Source organism: Mastigoproctus giganteus, unplaced genomic scaffold (genome assembly GCF_048544385.1).
Source record: "Mastigoproctus giganteus isolate SK-2022 unplaced genomic scaffold, ASM4854438v1 scaffold_56, whole genome shotgun sequence".
Lineage (NCBI taxonomy): Eukaryota > Metazoa > Arthropoda > Arachnida > Uropygi > Thelyphonidae > Mastigoproctus > Mastigoproctus giganteus.
Window position 1 is genome coordinate 33,857 of NW_028328333.1, and position 17,948 is coordinate 51,804.

At 42.8% G+C, this 17,948-nt stretch overlaps 20 non-coding genes across 20 annotated transcripts; all 20 read left to right on the plus strand.

Moving 5' to 3' along the window:
- The first annotated feature begins 104 nt into the window (after nucleotides 1-104).
- On the plus strand, nucleotides 105-223 carry LOC150074775 (5S ribosomal RNA). Its single transcript, XR_016548036.1, has one exon. It is a non-coding gene; the product is annotated as a 5S ribosomal RNA (ribosomal RNA).
- Nucleotides 224-811: 588 nt separating this feature from the next.
- Nucleotides 812-930, plus strand: LOC150074776 (5S ribosomal RNA). The gene has a single exon (XR_016548037.1). It is a non-coding gene; the product is annotated as a 5S ribosomal RNA (ribosomal RNA).
- Nucleotides 931-1,518: 588 nt separating this feature from the next.
- LOC150074777 (5S ribosomal RNA) lies at nucleotides 1,519-1,637 on the plus strand. The gene has a single exon (XR_016548038.1). It is a non-coding gene; the product is annotated as a 5S ribosomal RNA (ribosomal RNA).
- Nucleotides 1,638-2,229: 592 nt separating this feature from the next.
- Nucleotides 2,230-2,348, plus strand: LOC150074778 (5S ribosomal RNA). The gene has a single exon (XR_016548039.1). It is a non-coding gene; the product is annotated as a 5S ribosomal RNA (ribosomal RNA).
- Nucleotides 2,349-2,940: 592 nt separating this feature from the next.
- LOC150074779 (5S ribosomal RNA) lies at nucleotides 2,941-3,059 on the plus strand. Its single transcript, XR_016548040.1, has one exon. It is a non-coding gene; the product is annotated as a 5S ribosomal RNA (ribosomal RNA).
- A 588-nt stretch (nucleotides 3,060-3,647) lies between these two features.
- LOC150074780 (5S ribosomal RNA) lies at nucleotides 3,648-3,766 on the plus strand. The gene has a single exon (XR_016548041.1). It is a non-coding gene; the product is annotated as a 5S ribosomal RNA (ribosomal RNA).
- Nucleotides 3,767-4,355: 589 nt separating this feature from the next.
- On the plus strand, nucleotides 4,356-4,474 carry LOC150074781 (5S ribosomal RNA). Its single transcript, XR_016548042.1, has one exon. It is a non-coding gene; the product is annotated as a 5S ribosomal RNA (ribosomal RNA).
- A 592-nt stretch (nucleotides 4,475-5,066) lies between these two features.
- Nucleotides 5,067-5,185, plus strand: LOC150074782 (5S ribosomal RNA). The gene has a single exon (XR_016548043.1). It is a non-coding gene; the product is annotated as a 5S ribosomal RNA (ribosomal RNA).
- Nucleotides 5,186-5,773: 588 nt separating this feature from the next.
- LOC150074783 (5S ribosomal RNA) lies at nucleotides 5,774-5,892 on the plus strand. The gene has a single exon (XR_016548046.1). It is a non-coding gene; the product is annotated as a 5S ribosomal RNA (ribosomal RNA).
- A 592-nt stretch (nucleotides 5,893-6,484) lies between these two features.
- Nucleotides 6,485-6,603, plus strand: LOC150074784 (5S ribosomal RNA). The gene has a single exon (XR_016548047.1). It is a non-coding gene; the product is annotated as a 5S ribosomal RNA (ribosomal RNA).
- A 588-nt stretch (nucleotides 6,604-7,191) lies between these two features.
- Nucleotides 7,192-7,310, plus strand: LOC150074785 (5S ribosomal RNA). Its single transcript, XR_016548048.1, has one exon. It is a non-coding gene; the product is annotated as a 5S ribosomal RNA (ribosomal RNA).
- A 592-nt stretch (nucleotides 7,311-7,902) lies between these two features.
- On the plus strand, nucleotides 7,903-8,021 carry LOC150074786 (5S ribosomal RNA). Its single transcript, XR_016548049.1, has one exon. It is a non-coding gene; the product is annotated as a 5S ribosomal RNA (ribosomal RNA).
- Nucleotides 8,022-8,612: 591 nt separating this feature from the next.
- LOC150074787 (5S ribosomal RNA) lies at nucleotides 8,613-8,731 on the plus strand. Its single transcript, XR_016548050.1, has one exon. It is a non-coding gene; the product is annotated as a 5S ribosomal RNA (ribosomal RNA).
- A 592-nt stretch (nucleotides 8,732-9,323) lies between these two features.
- On the plus strand, nucleotides 9,324-9,442 carry LOC150074788 (5S ribosomal RNA). Its single transcript, XR_016547948.1, has one exon. It is a non-coding gene; the product is annotated as a 5S ribosomal RNA (ribosomal RNA).
- Nucleotides 9,443-10,030: 588 nt separating this feature from the next.
- On the plus strand, nucleotides 10,031-10,149 carry LOC150074789 (5S ribosomal RNA). The gene has a single exon (XR_016547949.1). It is a non-coding gene; the product is annotated as a 5S ribosomal RNA (ribosomal RNA).
- Nucleotides 10,150-10,741: 592 nt separating this feature from the next.
- Nucleotides 10,742-10,860, plus strand: LOC150074790 (5S ribosomal RNA). The gene has a single exon (XR_016547950.1). It is a non-coding gene; the product is annotated as a 5S ribosomal RNA (ribosomal RNA).
- A 588-nt stretch (nucleotides 10,861-11,448) lies between these two features.
- On the plus strand, nucleotides 11,449-11,567 carry LOC150074791 (5S ribosomal RNA). Its single transcript, XR_016547951.1, has one exon. It is a non-coding gene; the product is annotated as a 5S ribosomal RNA (ribosomal RNA).
- Nucleotides 11,568-12,159: 592 nt separating this feature from the next.
- LOC150074792 (5S ribosomal RNA) lies at nucleotides 12,160-12,278 on the plus strand. Its single transcript, XR_016547952.1, has one exon. It is a non-coding gene; the product is annotated as a 5S ribosomal RNA (ribosomal RNA).
- A 591-nt stretch (nucleotides 12,279-12,869) lies between these two features.
- Nucleotides 12,870-12,988, plus strand: LOC150074793 (5S ribosomal RNA). Its single transcript, XR_016547954.1, has one exon. It is a non-coding gene; the product is annotated as a 5S ribosomal RNA (ribosomal RNA).
- A 592-nt stretch (nucleotides 12,989-13,580) lies between these two features.
- On the plus strand, nucleotides 13,581-13,699 carry LOC150074794 (5S ribosomal RNA). The gene has a single exon (XR_016547955.1). It is a non-coding gene; the product is annotated as a 5S ribosomal RNA (ribosomal RNA).
- Nucleotides 13,700-17,948: the final 4,249 nt, after the last annotated feature.

Genomic DNA, 17,948 nt, shown 5'->3' on the forward strand with positions numbered 1-17,948 from the left:
TGTAACAGAACCGAGATTTCATGGCCTTTCCGATAGGAAACGTTATGAAATCCACGGAAGAGCAAAGTCAGCCACAAGTAGCCCTATTACAGGCTCTTCTACCAGCCAACTATCATACTAGGCTGAATACACCGGTTCTCGTCCGATCACCGAAGTTAAGCAGCGTTAGGCCCGGTCAGTACTTGGGAGGGTGACCACCTGGGAATACCGGGTGTAGTTGGCTTTTTGCCCTTTTTTTGACATTAGTTAATGCAGAAACAGAAAAAAAAAAAAATTAGTTAATGCAGAAACGCTGCTCATATTTTTCCTCAAGATCACAGCATCGATTTTCAAAAACATCAGTGCAACTACACTGAGGCCGGCCTCAGTGTAATTTAGTTTGCGGCAATTAAGCGTAATTTACAGGGATGCATAGCGCTGTCGCACCGTAGGGCGTCGAACTTACCACAGCACCTTTTTCTCAGTAATCACTTGCCGATAGATACTAGGAGAGTGAGTGAGACCGGTAATAGCCTTAGACTGGACGCTGACGATGTGCCCTAATCTCGTAACCAGGTCAGCCTCTTTGGTCACGAGGATTGTTTCCTCCCCTCAAATTTCTGTTTCGAACGCGTATTATTATTTCTATTATTATTATTATGATTACCGCGTGTTCAGTTATGTAGCTGCAGCAGTACGAATTAGACGAATTCTTGCCTTAGATTCCATGTAACAGAACCGAGATTTCATGGCGTTTCCGATAGGAAACGTTATGAAATCCATGGAAGAGCAAAGTCAGCCACAAGTAGCCCTATTACTGGCTCTTCTACCAGCCAACTATCATACTAGGCTGAATACACCGGTTCTCGTCCGATCACCGAAGTTAAGCAGCGTTAGGCCCGGTCAGTACTTGGGAGGGTGACCACCTGGGAATACCGGGTGTAGTTGGCTTTTTGCCCTTTTTTTGACATTAGTTAATGCAGAAACAGAAAAAAAAAAAAATTAGTTAATGCAGAAACGCTGCTCATATTTTTCCTCAAGATCACAGCATCGATTTTCAAAAACATCAGTGCAACTACACTGAGGCCGGCCTCAGTGTAATTTAGTTTGCGGCAATTAAGCGTAATTTACAGGGATGCATAGCGCTGTCGCACCGTAGGGCGTCGAACTTACCACAGCACCTTTTTCTCAGTAATCACTTGCCGATAGATACTAGGAGAGTGAGTGAGACCGGTAATAGCCTTAGACTGGACGCTGACGATGTGCCCTAATCTCGTAACCAGGTCAGCCTCTTTGGTCACGAGGATTGTTTCCTCCCCTCAAATTTCTGTTTCGAACGCGTATTATTATTTCTATTATTATTATTATGATTACCTCGTGTTCAGTTATGTAGCTGCAGCAGTACGAATTAGACGAATTCTTGCCTTAGATTCCATGTAACAGAACCGAGATTTCATGGCGTTTCCGATAGGAAACGTTATGAAATCCATGGAAGAGCAAAGTCAGCCACAAGTAGCCCTATTACAGGCTCTTCTACCAGCCAACTATCATACTAGGCTGAATACACCGGTTCTCGTCCGATCACCGAAGTTAAGCAGCGTTAGGCCCGGTCAGTACTTGGGAGGGTGACCACCTGGGAATACCGGGTGTAGTTGGCTTTTTGCCCTTTTTTTGACATTAGTTAATGCAGAAACAGAAAAAAAAAAAAAATTAGTTAATGCAGAAACGCTGCTCATATTTTTCCTCAAGATCACAGCATCGATTTTCAAAAACATCAGTGCAACTACACTGAGGCCGGCCTCAGTGTAATTTAGTTTGCGGCAATTAAGCGTAATTTACAGGGATGCATAGCGCTGTCGCACCGTAGGGCGTCGAACTTACCACAGCACCTTTTTCTCAGTAATCACTTGCCGATAGATACTAGGAGAGTGAGTGAGACCGGTAATAGCCTTAGACTGGACGCTGACGATGTGCCCTAATCTCGTAACCAGGTCAGCCTCTTTGGTCACGAGGATTGTTTCCTCCCCTCAAATTTCTGTTTCGAACGCGTATTATTATTTCTATTATTATTATTATTATGATTACCGCGTGTTCAGTTATGTAGCTGCAGCAGTACGAATTAGACGAATTCTTGCCTTAGATTCCATGTAACAGAACCGAGATTTCATGGCCTTTCCGATAGGAAACGTTATGAAATCCATGGAAGAGCAAAGTCAGCCACAAGTAGCCCTATTACAGGCTCTTCTACCAGCCAACTATCATACTAGGCTGAATACACCGGTTCTCGTCCGATCACCGAAGTTAAGCAGCGTTAGGCCCGGTCAGTACTTGGGAGGGTGACCACCTGGGAATACCGGGTGTAGTTGGCTTTTTGCCCTTTTTTTGACATTAGTTAATGCAGAAACAGAAAAAAAAAAAAAATTAGTTAATGCAGAAACGCTGCTCATATTTTTCCTCAAGATCACAGCATCGATTTTCAAAAACATCAGTGCAACTACACTGAGGCCGGCCTCAGTGTAATTTAGTTTGCGGCAATTAAGCGTAATTTACAGGGATGCATAGCGCTGTCGCACCGTAGGGCGTCGAACTTACCACAGCACCTTTTTCTCAGTAATCACTTGCCGATAGATACTAGGAGAGTGAGTGAGACCGGTAATAGCCTTAGACTGGACGCTGACGATGTGCCCTAATCTCGTAACCAGGTCAGCCTCTTTGGTCACGAGGATTGTTTCCTCCCCTCAAATTTCTGTTTCGAACGCGTATTATTATTTCTATTATTATTATTATTATGATTACCGCGTGTTCAGTTATGTAGCTGCAGCAGTACGAATTAGACGAATTCTTGCCTTAGATTCCATGTAACAGAACCGAGATTTCATGGCCTTTCCGATAGGAAACGTTATGAAATCCACGGAAGAGCAAAGTCAGCCACAAGTAGCCCTATTACAGGCTCTTCTACCAGCCAACTATCATACTAGGCTGAATACACCGGTTCTCGTCCGATCACCGAAGTTAAGCAGCGTTAGGCCCGGTCAGTACTTGGGAGGGTGACCACCTGGGAATACCGGGTGTAGTTGGCTTTTTGCCCTTTTTTTGACATTAGTTAATGCAGAAACAGAAAAAAAAAAAAATTAGTTAATGCAGAAACGCTGCTCATATTTTTCCTCAAGATCACAGCATCGATTTTCAAAAACATCAGTGCAACTACACTGAGGCCGGCCTCAGTGTAATTTAGTTTGCGGCAATTAAGCGTAATTTACAGGGATGCATAGCGCTGTCGCACCGTAGGGCGTCGAACTTACCACAGCACCTTTTTCTCAGTAATCACTTGCCGATAGATACTAGGAGAGTGAGTGAGACCGGTAATAGCCTTAGACTGGACGCTGACGATGTGCCCTAATCTCGTAACCAGGTCAGCCTCTTTGGTCACGAGGATTGTTTCCTCCCCTCAAATTTCTGTTTCGAACGCGTATTATTATTTCTATTATTATTATTATGATTACCGCGTGTTCAGTTATGTAGCTGCAGCAGTACGAATTAGACGAATTCTTGCCTTAGATTCCATGTAACAGAACCGAGATTTCATGGCGTTTCCGATAGGAAACGTTATGAAATCCATGGAAGAGCAAAGTCAGCCACAAGTAGCCCTATTACAGGCTCTTCTACCAGCCAACTATCATACTAGGCTGAATACACCGGTTCTCGTCCGATCACCGAAGTTAAGCAGCGTTAGGCCCGGTCAGTACTTGGGAGGGTGACCACCTGGGAATACCGGGTGTAGTTGGCTTTTTGCCCTTTTTTTGACATTAGTTAATGCAGAAACAGAAAAAAAAAAAAAATTAGTTAATGCAGAAACGCTGCTCATATTTTTCCTCAAGATCACAGCATCGATTTTCAAAAACATCAGTGCAACTACACTGAGGCCGGCCTCAGTGTAATTTAGTTTGCGGCAATTAAGCGTAATTTACAGGGATGCATAGCGCTGTCGCACCGTAGGGCGTCGAACTTACCACAGCACCTTTTTCTCAGTAATCACTTGCCGATAGATACTAGGAGAGTGAGTGAGATCGGTAATAGCCTTAGACTGGACGCTGACGATGTGCCCTAATCTCGTAACCAGGTCAGCCTCTTTGGTCACGAGGATTGTTTCCTCCCCTCAAATTTCTGTTTCGAACGCGTATTATTATTTCTATTATTATTATTATGATTACCGCGTGTTCAGTTATGTAGCTGCAGCAGTACGAATTAGACGAATTCTTGCCTTAGATTCCATGTAACAGAACCGAGATTTCATGGCGTTTCCGATAGGAAACGTTATGAAATCCATGGAAGAGCAAAGTCAGCCACAAGTAGCCCTATTACAGGCTCTTCTACCAGCCAACTATCATACTAGGCTGAATACACCGGTTCTCGTCCGATCACCGAAGTTAAGCAGCGTTAGGCCCGGTCAGTACTTGGGAGGGTGACCACCTGGGAATACCGGGTGTAGTTGGCTTTTTGCCCTTTTTTTGACATTAGTTAATGCAGAAACAGAAAAAAAAAAAAAATTAGTTAATGCAGAAACGCTGCTCATATTTTTCCTCAAGATCACAGCATCGATTTTCAAAAACATCAGTGCAACTACACTGAGGCCGGCCTCAGTGTAATTTAGTTTGCGGCAATTAAGCGTAATTTACAGGGATGCATAGCGCTGTCGCACCGTAGGGCGTCGAACTTACCACAGCACCTTTTTCTCAGTAATCACTTGCCGATAGATACTAGGAGAGTGAGTGAGACCGGTAATAGCCTTAGACTGGACGCTGACGATGTGCCCTAATCTCGTAACCAGGTCAGCCTCTTTGGTCACGAGGATTGTTTCCTCCCCTCAAATTTCTGTTTCGAACGCGTATTATTATTTCTATTATTATTATTATTATGATTACCGCGTGTTCAGTTATGTAGCTGCAGCAGTACGAATTAGACGAATTCTTGCCTTAGATTCCATGTAACAGAACCGAGATTTCATGGCCTTTCCGATAGGAAACGTTATGAAATCCACGGAAGAGCAAAGTCAGCCACAAGTAGCCCTATTACAGGCTCTTCTACCAGCCAACTATCATACTAGGCTGAATACACCGGTTCTCGTCCGATCACCGAAGTTAAGCAGCGTTAGGCCCGGTCAGTACTTGGGAGGGTGACCACCTGGGAATACCGGGTGTAGTTGGCTTTTTGCCCTTTTTTTGACATTAGTTAATGCAGAAACCAAAAAAAAAAAAAATCAGTTAATGCAGAAACGCTGCTCATATTTTTCCTCAAGTTCAGAGCATCGATTTTCAAAAACATCAGTGCAACTACACTGAGGCCGGCCTCAGTGTAATTTAGTTTGCGGCAATTAAGCGTAATTTACAGGGATGCATAGCGCTGTCGCACCGTAGGGCGTCGAACTTACCACAGCACCTTTTTCTCAGTAATCATTTGCCGATAGATACTAGGAGAGTGAGTGAGACCGGTAATAGCCTTAGACTGGACGCTGACGATGTGCCCTAATCTCGTAACCAGGTCAGCCTCTTTGGTCACGAGGATTGTTTCCTCCCCTCAAATTTCTGTTTCGAACGCGTATTATTATTTCTATTATTATTATTATGATTACCGCGTGTTCAGTTATGTAGCTGCAGCAGTACGAATTAGACGAATTCTTGCCTTAGATTCCATGTAACAGAACCGAGATTTCATGGCGTTTCCGATAGGAAACGTTATGAAATCCATGGAAGAGCAAAGTCAGCCACAAGTAGCCCTATTACAGGCTCTTGTACCAGCCAACTATCATACTAGGCTGAATACACCGGTTCTCGTCCGATCACCGAAGTTAAGCAGCGTTAGGCCCGGTCAGTACTTGGGAGGGTGACCACCTGGGAATACCGGGTGTAGTTGGCTTTTTGCCCTTTTTTTGACATTAGTTAATGCAGAAACAGAAAAAAAAAAAAAATTAGTTAATGCAGAAACGCTGCTCATATTTTTCCTCAAGATCACAGCATCGATTTTCAAAAACATCAGTGCAACTACACTGAGGCCGGCCTCAGTGTAATTTAGTTTGCGGCAATTAAGCGTAATTTACAGGGATGCATAGCGCTGTCGCACCGTAGGGCGTCGAACTTACCACAGCACCTTTTTCTCAGTAATCACTTGCCGATAGATACTAGGAGAGTGAGTGAGACCGGTAATAGCCTTAGACTGGACGCTGACGATGTGCCCTAATCTCGTAACCAGGTCAGCCTCTTTGGTCACGAGGATTGTTTCCTCCCCTCAAATTTCTGTTTCGAACGCGTATTATTATTTCTATTATTATTATTATTATGATTACCGCGTGTTCAGTTATGTAGCTGCAGCAGTACGAATTAGACGAATTCTTGCCTTAGATTCCATGTAACAGAACCGAGATTTCATGGCCTTTCCGATAGGAAACGTTATGAAATCCACGGAAGAGCAAAGTCAGCCACAAGTAGCCCTATTACAGGCTCTTCTACCAGCCAACTATCATACTAGGCTGAATACACCGGTTCTCGTCCGATCACCGAAGTTAAGCAGCGTTAGGCCCGGTCAGTACTTGGGAGGGTGACCACCTGGGAATACCGGGTGTAGTTGGCTTTTTGCCCTTTTTTTGACATTAGTTAATGCAGAAACAGAAAAAAAAAAAAATTAGTTAATGCAGAAACGCTGCTCATATTTTTCCTCAAGATCACAGCATCGATTTTCAAAAACATCAGTGCAACTACACTGAGGCCGGCCTCAGTGTAATTTAGTTTGCGGCAATTAAGCGTAATTTACAGGGATGCATAGCGCTGTCGCACCGTAGGGCGTCGAACTTACCACAGCACCTTTTTCTCAGTAATCACTTGCCGATAGATACTAGGAGAGTGAGTGAGACCGGTAATAGCCTTAGACTGGACGCTGACGATGTGCCCTAATCTCGTAACCAGGTCAGCCTCTTTGGTCACGAGGATTGTTTCCTCCCCTCAAATTTCTGTTTCGAACGCGTATTATTATTTCTATTATTATTATTATGATTACCGCGTGTTCAGTTATGTAGCTGCAGCAGTACGAATTAGACGAATTCTTGCCTTAGATTCCATGTAACAGAACCGAGATTTCATGGCGTTTCCGATAGGAAACGTTATGAAATCCATGGAAGAGCAAAGTCAGCCACAAGTAGCCCTATTACAGGCTCTTCTACCAGCCAACTATCATACTAGGCTGAATACACCGGTTCTCGTCCGATCACCGAAGTTAAGCAGCGTTAGGCCCGGTCAGTACTTGGGAGGGTGACCACCTGGGAATACCGGGTGTAGTTGGCTTTTTGCCCTTTTTTTGACATTAGTTAATGCAGAAACAGAAAAAAAAAAAAAATTAGTTAATGCAGAAACGCTGCTCATATTTTTCCTCAAGATCACAGCATCGATTTTCAAAAACATCAGTGCAACTACACTGAGGCCGGCCTCAGTGTAATTTAGTTTGCGGCAATTAAGCGTAATTTACAGGGATGCATAGCGCTGTCGCACCGTAGGGCGTCGAACTTACCACAGCACCTTTTTCTCAGTAATCACTTGCCGATAGATACTAGGAGAGTGAGTGAGACCGGTAATAGCCTTAGACTGGACGCTGACGATGTGCCCTAATCTCGTAACCAGGTCAGCCTCTTTGGTCACGAGGATTGTTTCCTCCCCTCAAATTTCTGTTTCGAACGCGTATTATTATTTCTATTATTATTATTATTATGATTACCGCGTGTTCAGTTATGTAGCTGCAGCAGTACGAATTAGACGAATTCTTGCCTTAGATTCCATGTAACAGAACCGAGATTTCATGGCCTTTCCGATAGGAAACGTTATGAAATCCACGGAAGAGCAAAGTCAGCCACAAGTAGCCCTATTACAGGCTCTTCTACCAGCCAACTATCATACTAGGCTGAATACACCGGTTCTCGTCCGATCACCGAAGTTAAGCAGCGTTAGGCCCGGTCAGTACTTGGGAGGGTGACCACCTGGGAATACCGGGTGTAGTTGGCTTTTTGCCCTTTTTTTGACATTAGTTAATGCAGAAACAGAAAAAAAAAAAAATTAGTTAATGCAGAAACGCTGCTCATATTTTTCCTCAAGATCACAGCATCGATTTTCAAAAACATCAGTGCAACTACACTGAGGCCGGCCTCAGTGTAATTTAGTTTGCGGCAATTAAGCGTAATTTACAGGGATGCATAGCGCTGTCGCACCGTAGGGCGTCGAACTTACCACAGCACCTTTTTCTCAGTAATCACTTGCCGATAGATACTAGGAGAGTGAGTGAGACCGGTAATAGCCTTAGACTGGACGCTGACGATGTGCCCTAATCTCGTAACCAGGTCAGCCTCTTTGGTCACGAGGATTGTTTCCTCCCCTCAAATTTCTGTTTCGAACGCGTATTATTATTTCTATTATTATTATTATTATGATTACCGCGTGTTCAGTTATGTAGCTGCAGCAGTACGAATTAGACGAATTCTTGCCTTAGATTCCATGTAACAGAACCGAGATTTCATGGCCTTTCCGATAGGAAACGTTATGAAATCCACGGAAGAGCAAAGTCAGCCACAAGTAGCCCTATTACAGGCTCTTCTACCAGCCAACTATCATACTAGGCTGAATACACCGGTTCTCGTCCGATCACCGAAGTTAAGCAGCGTTAGGCCCGGTCAGTACTTGGGAGGGTGACCACCTGGGAATACCGGGTGTAGTTGGCTTTTTGCCCTTTTTTTGACATTAGTTAATGCAGAAACAGAAAAAAAAAAAAAATTAGTTAATGCAGAAACGCTGCTCATATTTTTCCTCAAGATCACAGCATCGATTTTCAAAAACATCAGTGCAACTACACTGAGGCCGGCCTCAGTGTAATTTAGTTTGCGGCAATTAAGCGTAATTTACAGGGATGCATAGCGCTGTCGCACCGTAGGCCGTCGAACTTACCACAGCACCTTTTTCTCAGTAATCACTTGCCGATAGATACTAGGAGAGTGAGTGAGACCGGTAATAGCCTTAGACTGGACGCTGACGATGTGCCCTAATCTCGTAACCAGGTCAGCCTCTTTGGTCACGAGGATTGTTTCCTCCCCTCAAATTTCTGTTTCGAACGCGTATTATTATTTCTATTATTATTATTATTATGATTACCGCGTGTTCAGTTATGTAGCTGCAGCAGTACGAATTAGACGAATTCTTGCCTTAGATTCCATGTAACAGAACCGAGATTTCATGGCCTTTCCGATAGGAAACGTTATGAAATCCACGGAAGAGCAAAGTCAGCCACAAGTAGCCCTATTACAGGCTCTTCTACCAGCCAACTATCATACTAGGCTGAATACACCGGTTCTCGTCCGATCACCGAAGTTAAGCAGCGTTAGGCCCGGTCAGTACTTGGGAGGGTGACCACCTGGGAATACCGGGTGTAGTTGGCTTTTTGCCCTTTTTTTGACATTAGTTAATGCAGAAACAGAAAAAAAAAAAAATTAGTTAATGCAGAAACGCTGCTCATATTTTTCCTCAAGATCACAGCATCGATTTTCAAAAACATCAGTGCAACTACACTGAGGCCGGCCTCAGTGTAATTTAGTTTGCGGCAATTAAGCGTAATTTACAGGGATGCATAGCGCTGTCGCACCGTAGGGCGTCGAACTTACCACAGCACCTTTTTCTCAGTAATCACTTGCCGATAGATACTAGGAGAGTGAGTGAGACCGGTAATAGCCTTAGACTGGACGCTGACGATGTGCCCTAATCTCGTAACCAGGTCAGCCTCTTTGGTCACGAGGATTGTTTCCTCCCCTCAAATTTCTGTTTCGAACGCGTATTATTATTTCTATTATTATTATTATGATTACCGCGTGTTCAGTTATGTAGCTGCAGCAGTACGAATTAGACGAATTCTTGCCTTAGATTCCATGTAACAGAACCGAGATTTCATGGCGTTTCCGATAGGAAACGTTATGAAATCCATGGAAGAGCAAAGTCAGCCACAAGTAGCCCTATTACAGGCTCTTCTACCAGCCAACTATCATACTAGGCTGAATACACCGGTTCTCGTCCGATCACCGAAGTTAAGCAGCGTTAGGCCCGGTCAGTACTTGGGAGGGTGACCACCTGGGAATACCGGGTGTAGTTGGCTTTTTGCCCTTTTTTTGACATTAGTTAATGCAGAAACAGAAAAAAAAAAAAAATTAGTTAATGCAGAAACGCTGCTCATATTTTTCCTCAAGATCACAGCATCGATTTTCAAAAACATCAGTGCAACTACACTGAGGCCGGCCTCAGTGTAATTTAGTTTGCGGCAATTAAGCGTAATTTACAGGGATGCATAGCGCTGTCGCACCGTAGGGCGTCGAACTTACCACAGCACCTTTTTCTCAGTAATCACTTGCCGATAGATACTAGGAGAGTGAGTGAGACCGGTAATAGCCTTAGACTGGACGCTGACGATGTGCCCTAATCTCGTAACCAGGTCAGCCTCTTTGGTCACGAGGATTGTTTCCTCCCCTCAAATTTCTGTTTCGAACGCGTATTATTATTTCTATTATTATTATTATTATGATTACCGCGTGTTCAGTTATGTAGCTGCAGCAGTACGAATTAGACGAATTCTTGCCTTAGATTCCATGTAACAGAACCGAGATTTCATGGCCTTTCCGATAGGAAACGTTATGAAATCCACGGAAGAGCAAAGTCAGCCACAAGTAGCCCTATTACAGGCTCTTCTACCAGCCAACTATCATACTAGGCTGAATACACCGGTTCTCGTCCGATCACCGAAGTTAAGCAGCGTTAGGCCCGGTCAGTACTTGGGAGGGTGACCACCTGGGAATACCGGGTGTAGTTGGCTTTTTGCCCTTTTTTTGACATTAGTTAATGCAGAAACAGAAAAAAAAAAAAATTAGTTAATGCAGAAACGCTGCTCATATTTTTCCTCAAGATCACAGCATCGATTTTCAAAAACATCAGTGCAACTACACTGAGGCCGGCCTCAGTGTAATTTAGTTTGCGGCAATTAAGCGTAATTTACAGGGATGCATAGCGCTGTCGCACCGTAGGGCGTCGAACTTACCACAGCACCTTTTTCTCAGTAATCACTTGCCGATAGATACTAGGAGAGTGAGTGAGACCGGTAATAGCCTTAGACTGGACGCTGACGATGTGCCCTAATCTCGTAACCAGGTCAGCCTCTTTGGTCACGAGGATTGTTTCCTCCCCTCAAATTTCTGTTTCGAACGCGTATTATTATTTCTATTATTATTATTATGATTACCGCGTGTTCAGTTATGTAGCTGCAGCAGTACGAATTAGACGAATTCTTGCCTTAGATTCCATGTAACAGAACCGAGATTTCATGGCGTTTCCGATAGGAAACGTTATGAAATCCATGGAAGAGCAAAGTCAGCCACAAGTAGCCCTATTACAGGCTCTTCTACCAGCCAACTATCATACTAGGCTGAATACACCGGTTCTCGTCCGATCACCGAAGTTAAGCAGCGTTAGGCCCGGTCAGTACTTGGGAGGGTGACCACCTGGGAATACCGGGTGTAGTTGGCTTTTTGCCCTTTTTTTGACATTAGTTAATGCAGAAACAGAAAAAAAAAAAAAATTAGTTAATGCAGAAACGCTGCTCATATTTTTCCTCAAGATCACAGCATCGATTTTCAAAAACATCAGTGCAACTACACTGAGGCCGGCCTCAGTGTAATTTAGTTTGCGGCAATTAAGCGTAATTTACAGGGATGCATAGCGCTGTCGCACCGTAGGGCGTCGAACTTACCACAGCACCTTTTTCTCAGTAATCACTTGCCGATAGATACTAGGAGAGTGAGTGAGACCGGTAATAGCCTTAGACTGGACGCTGACGATGTGCCCTAATCTCGTAACCAGGTCAGCCTCTTTGGTCACGAGGATTGTTTCCTCCCCTCAAATTTCTGTTTCGAACGCGTATTATTATTTCTATTATTATTATTATTATGATTACCGCGTGTTCAGTTATGTAGCTGCAGCAGTACGAATTAGACGAATTCTTGCCTTAGATTCCATGTAACAGAACCGAGATTTCATGGCCTTTCCGATAGGAAACGTTATGAAATCCACGGAAGAGCAAAGTCAGCCACAAGTAGCCCTATTACAGGCTGTTCTACCAGCCAACTATCATACTAGGCTGAATACACCGGTTCTCGTCCGATCACCGAAGTTAAGCAGCGTTAGGCCCGGTCAGTACTTGGGAGGGTGACCACCTGGGAATACCGGGTGTAGTTGGCTTTTTGCCCTTTTTTTGACATTAGTTAATGCAGAAACAGAAAAAAAAAAAAATTAGTTAATGCAGAAACGCTGCTCATATTTTTCCTCAAGATCACAGCATCGATTTTCAAAAACATCAGTGCAACTACACTGAGGCCGGCCTCAGTGTAATTTAGTTTGCGGCAATTAAGCGTAATTTACAGGGATGCATAGCGCTGTCGCACCGTAGGGCGTCGAACTTACCACAGCACCTTTTTCTCAGTAATCACTTGCCGATAGATACTAGGAGAGTGAGTGAGACCGGTAATAGCCTTAGACTGGACGCTGACGATGTGCCCTAATCTCGTAACCAGGTCAGCCTCTTTGGTCACGAGGATTGTTTCCTCCCCTCAAATTTCTGTTTCGAACGCGTATTATTATTTCTATTATTATTATTATTATGATTACCGCGTGTTCAGTTATGTAGCTGCAGCAGTACGAATTAGACGAATTCTTGCCTTAGATTCCATGTAACAGAACCGAGATTTCATGGCCTTTCCGATAGGAAACGTTATGAAATCCACGGAAGAGCAAAGTCAGCCACAAGTAGCCCTATTACAGGCTCTTCTACCAGCCAACTATCATACTAGGCTGAATACACCGGTTCTCGTCCGATCACCGAAGTTAAGCAGCGTTAGGCCCGGTCAGTACTTGGGAGGGTGACCACCTGGGAATACCGGGTGTAGTTGGCTTTTTGCCCTTTTTTTGACATTAGTTAATGCAGAAACAGAAAAAAAAAAAAAATTAGTTAATGCAGAAACGCTGCTCATATTTTTCCTCAAGATCACAGCATCGATTTTCAAAAACATCAGTGCAACTACACTGAGGCCGGCCTCAGTGTAATTTAGTTTGCGGCAATTAAGCGTAATTTACAGGGATGCATAGCGCTGTCGCACCGTAGGCCGTCGAACTTACCACAGCACCTTTTTCTCAGTAATCACTTGCCGATAGATACTAGGAGAGTGAGTGAGACCGGTAATAGCCTTAGACTGGACGCTGACGATGTGCCCTAATCTCGTAACCAGGTCAGCCTCTTTGGTCACGAGGATTGTTTCCTCCCCTCAAATTTCTGTTTCGAACGCGTATTATTATTTCTATTATTATTATTATTATGATTACCGCGTGTTCAGTTATGTAGCTGCAGCAGTACGAATTAGACGAATTCTTGCCTTAGATTCCATGTAACAGAACCGAGATTTCATGGCCTTTCCGATAGGAAACGTTATGAAATCCACGGAAGAGCAAAGTCAGCCACAAGTAGCCCTATTACAGGCTCTTCTACCAGCCAACTATCATACTAGGCTGAATACACCGGTTCTCGTCCGATCACCGAAGTTAAGCAGCGTTAGGCCCGGTCAGTACTTGGGAGGGTGACCACCTGGGAATACCGGGTGTAGTTGGCTTTTTGCCCTTTTTTTGACATTAGTTAATGCAGAAACAGAAAAAAAAAAAAATTAGTTAATGCAGAAACGCTGCTCATATTTTTCCTCAAGATCACAGCATCGATTTTCAAAAACCTCAGTGTAATTTAGTTTGCGGCAATTAAGCGTAATTTACAGGGATGCATAGCGCTGTCGCACCGTAGGGCGTCGAACTTACCACAGCACCTTTTTCTCAGTAATCACTTGCCGATAGATACTAGGAGAGTGAGTGAGACCGGTAATAGCCTTAGACTGGACGCTGACGATGTGCCCTAATCTCGTAACCAGGTCAGCCTCTTTGGTCACGAGGATTGTTTCCTCCCCTCAAATTTCTGTTTCGAACGCGTATTATTATTTCTATTATTATTATTATGATTACCGCGTGTTCAGTTATGTAGCTGCAGCAGTACGAATTAGACGAATTCTTGTCTTAGATTCCATGTAACAGAACCGAGATTTCATGGCGTTTCCGATAGGAAACGTTATGAAATCCATGGAAGAGCAAAGTCAGCCACAAGTAGCCCTATTACAGGCTCTTCTACCAGCCAACTATCATACTAGGCTGAATACACCACAGTTCGCTGGATGATCTTGACCAGTGCAGACGTGTGTTTCCCTTTCTCCGCTATTGTGGGGATTAGTTGGCTAGTGCCGTCTTTCGAAGGGTGTGGTTCGGCAACCCCTCTGGTTTACAACCGTTCAAGGCTGCAATGTCTAACGGAGGAAGTACAGAAGTTAAGACCAGCCGTAAAGCTATGTCAAATACAACCACCGGGAATGTAGTGAAATCGCCGCAAGTCCTATCAACGGAGGAACTAGTAGACTCCTTGAACATTCCAATCGACCTTGACTGGAGTAAATCGTGCATTCTCCGATGTGACCCAAGCGGAGCTCCATATTCGGAATCTGATATTATTTGCAGCCTGAAAGGTAAGATTAAAGGTTCAGATGTATGGCACCTAGGATCTGTGAAATTTAATTCTGTATTCATTATCTCCTTTAAGGAGCATAATATTAAAGAAAGATTCTGTTCTCTTAAGAAAATTACTGTTCGTGGCCTTGCATGCGCTATTATCCCGATTAACAAGACTCGGAAAATAGAGGTCGTTATTCACTGGCTCCCACCCCAAATTCCGAACCGCCTAGTGGCGATGCATTTCGAGAAATTCGGGACCATAAAATACCTCGAGAACATATCCACCATAAAGGACAGAGAATGGTCCCACATTCTCAGTAACAAAAAGAAAATGATAATAGAACTTAATGATGAAGTACAGGTCACAGATATACCCTATGTCATTAGGGTGCAGAAAATGACTGGAATTGTAGTCATAAGCGGAAGACCACCATCCTGCTTTAGATGCAAAAAAATTGGGCACCTTCGCAAAGAGTGCACTGCACCAAAATGCGAAAAATGCAGTAAAATAGGTCATGAAGCGGAAAACTGCATAGGCCGCACGTATGCAGGCATAATATCAAAAAACCTGAAAAACGACTTCTGTGAAGACACAGATACCTGCAATATCGATGATGTCCAGGAAACGGAGTGCATCGAAGAACCGGGAAATAAAAATGATTCGGGATTAGTGGAAGAAAACCCGTCAAATATAACACCAATAATTGACGCAACACAGTTAACCCCACCAAAAATAAACCAAAGCCATAAATCACCATTAGAAAACACCTGTGAAGGCACTCCGCAAATGTTAACAACACCTGCTGTGAATAACGACAATACAGAATCAATACAGCCTCTAGATACGCCCAACGTGCCCGAAGGAAAGGAAAGTGAGAAAGAAAGTGAAGAAGTAAAGAAAACATCGGAGAGAAGGAAAAAAACAAAATTCGTTCCCAACTTGGTCGTAAGGAACAAGCGGGACAAAGGAAAAGAAAAGGAAGCCGCAAAACCGGATAACTAAAGAAACCAGAAGAACCACTAAATATAGAATAACCCAAGTTTACCTCCAGACAAATATTAATTCCTAAACAATGAAAATAATATCCCTAAACTGCAATGGACTGAAAGGCAATGACTCTCAGAAATTATTGATAAATTTATTAGTAAACCTAAAACCTGATATTGTTATGCTTCAAGACACCAGGATAAATGACTTAAAAGAAGTAGCCATGTTCGAACAAAAACTAAATAAAAATTATATCTCTATTTTTGAACCAGCCCAAAATAATTCAGTTGCAGGAGTAATAACACTAATTTATAAAAGAGCCCGGAATATACAAATACACGCTCACGAAACTCTGATTCCACACAGAGCATTAGGAGTAGACATAACATGGAACTCAAAAACCTTATCGTTGATCAACATATATGGGCCTACAAGACACAACGAAAAAAAACACTTTTGGACAGAACTGGAACATATACTAACAGATAAGCACACAATTATAGCGGCAGGAGACATGAATTTCTTAGAAGACAAAACAAGGGATCAAGAAAAGGCAACAGATACACCCATTCCCACATTTTCTAAAATATTCAAAACATTACATTTATATGACGCCTACCGTACACTACACCCAACAAAGAAAGAATACACATTCTTTTCTGCAAACAACGCGTCCAGACTTGATAGACTTTACTACCCAGACCACCTGGGGATCACAGTAGGAAACGTCATGCATACACCAGTTTCCTTCACTGACCACCACATGCTGATAGTTAAGCTATTAGGTGAAGTCCAAGAAAGCGCATTTGTAAACAGGGAATACCCGCTCTGGAAACTGAATGCAAGTCTCCTACAGGAAGACGAGTTTCAAGCAGAAATCAAAAAAATCAGCAGAGAAACAAAAAACGCTGAAAACCCAATAGAAGGGTGGTATAGATTTAAACAGGAGGTAAAAAAAATGGCTATTAAATTGGGGAAACAAATGAAACATAAACAGAACGAAGAAAAGAGAAACATAATAAAAGAATTACAAAGAACATACACACCCGATAGAAATATTAAAAACACAATGGAAAGAACAAAACTTAAAGAAAAACTAAAAGATATTGAAAAGAAAGAAATAGAAGGCGCATGGCTTAGAGCTAGAATTAAGGCCATCGAAAATGATGAAGGCAAAAGCAGTACAGCTTGGTTATTTGAAAAAGAAAGATGCAAGAAAAGAACCGTAAAAGCCATAACAAAAAACAATGAAACATACAAAAATGATGCAGATATAATAGCTATCTTCCACAATCACTACACGGAAACATTTGAAAGAAAACACAGCTGTGAGACCGAATCAGACACTTTCTTACAGCTGTTAAATAAATTAAAACCAGATGAAGCAGAAGAAATCGACAAACCTATATCCATACAAGAATGCAGACAAGCAATCAGAAAACTCCCAACACAAAAATCACCAGGACCAGACGGACTCACTGCTGAATTTTACAAGAAATACTTCCACATATTTGAAGACCAATTTGTAGACATGATAATAGCAATAGGAAAAACAGAAAATACACCCCAAAATTTTAACCTAGGATACATATGTACCATCCCAAAAACCGAGAATAAAGAAAATCTAAAAGACATAAACCAATGGAGAGGCATTACTCTTCTGAACACAGACTTCAAAATCTTGTCAAAAATCTTAGCGTCAAGAGTACAAATCCACTTAGTGAAAATAATCACTGATGCCCAAACGTGCGGAATTAAGGGGCGAAAAATTGAAGACACCATAATGCAGGTAAGATGCATTTATGAATATTACAAAGTAACTGAAAAACCATGCATTCTAATGGGACTGGACATAGAAAAAGCCTTTGATTCAGTCAGCCATGATTACCTACATAAAGTTATAAAAGCAACAGGATTCGGAATCGGGTTCCAAACATGGATAAGAACGTTGTACAATAAGGCTCAATCAAGATTAATAATTAACAAAAAGCTGTCTGCCCCATTCAATATCCAATGCTCCATTAGGCAAGGTGACAACCTCTCAATGATTCTGTTTGCCTTGGCTATAGAACCACTGATAAGGTCAATCCAATCAAACAAAAAAATTAGCGGAACGCGCATAGGCGAAGAGAGAGAAACTAAGGTCCTGGCGTACGCTGACGATATCACGGTGACGCTGACAACGGCTCAATCTGTAAATGAAATACTAAAAATCATGAAATCTTTCGAAAAGGCGAGCGGCCTAAAAATAAATGAAAGGAAAACAAACGCAACATTAATCGGAAAGTGGAAAAAAACACCCACCTTGCCTGAAAATATAAACAGTA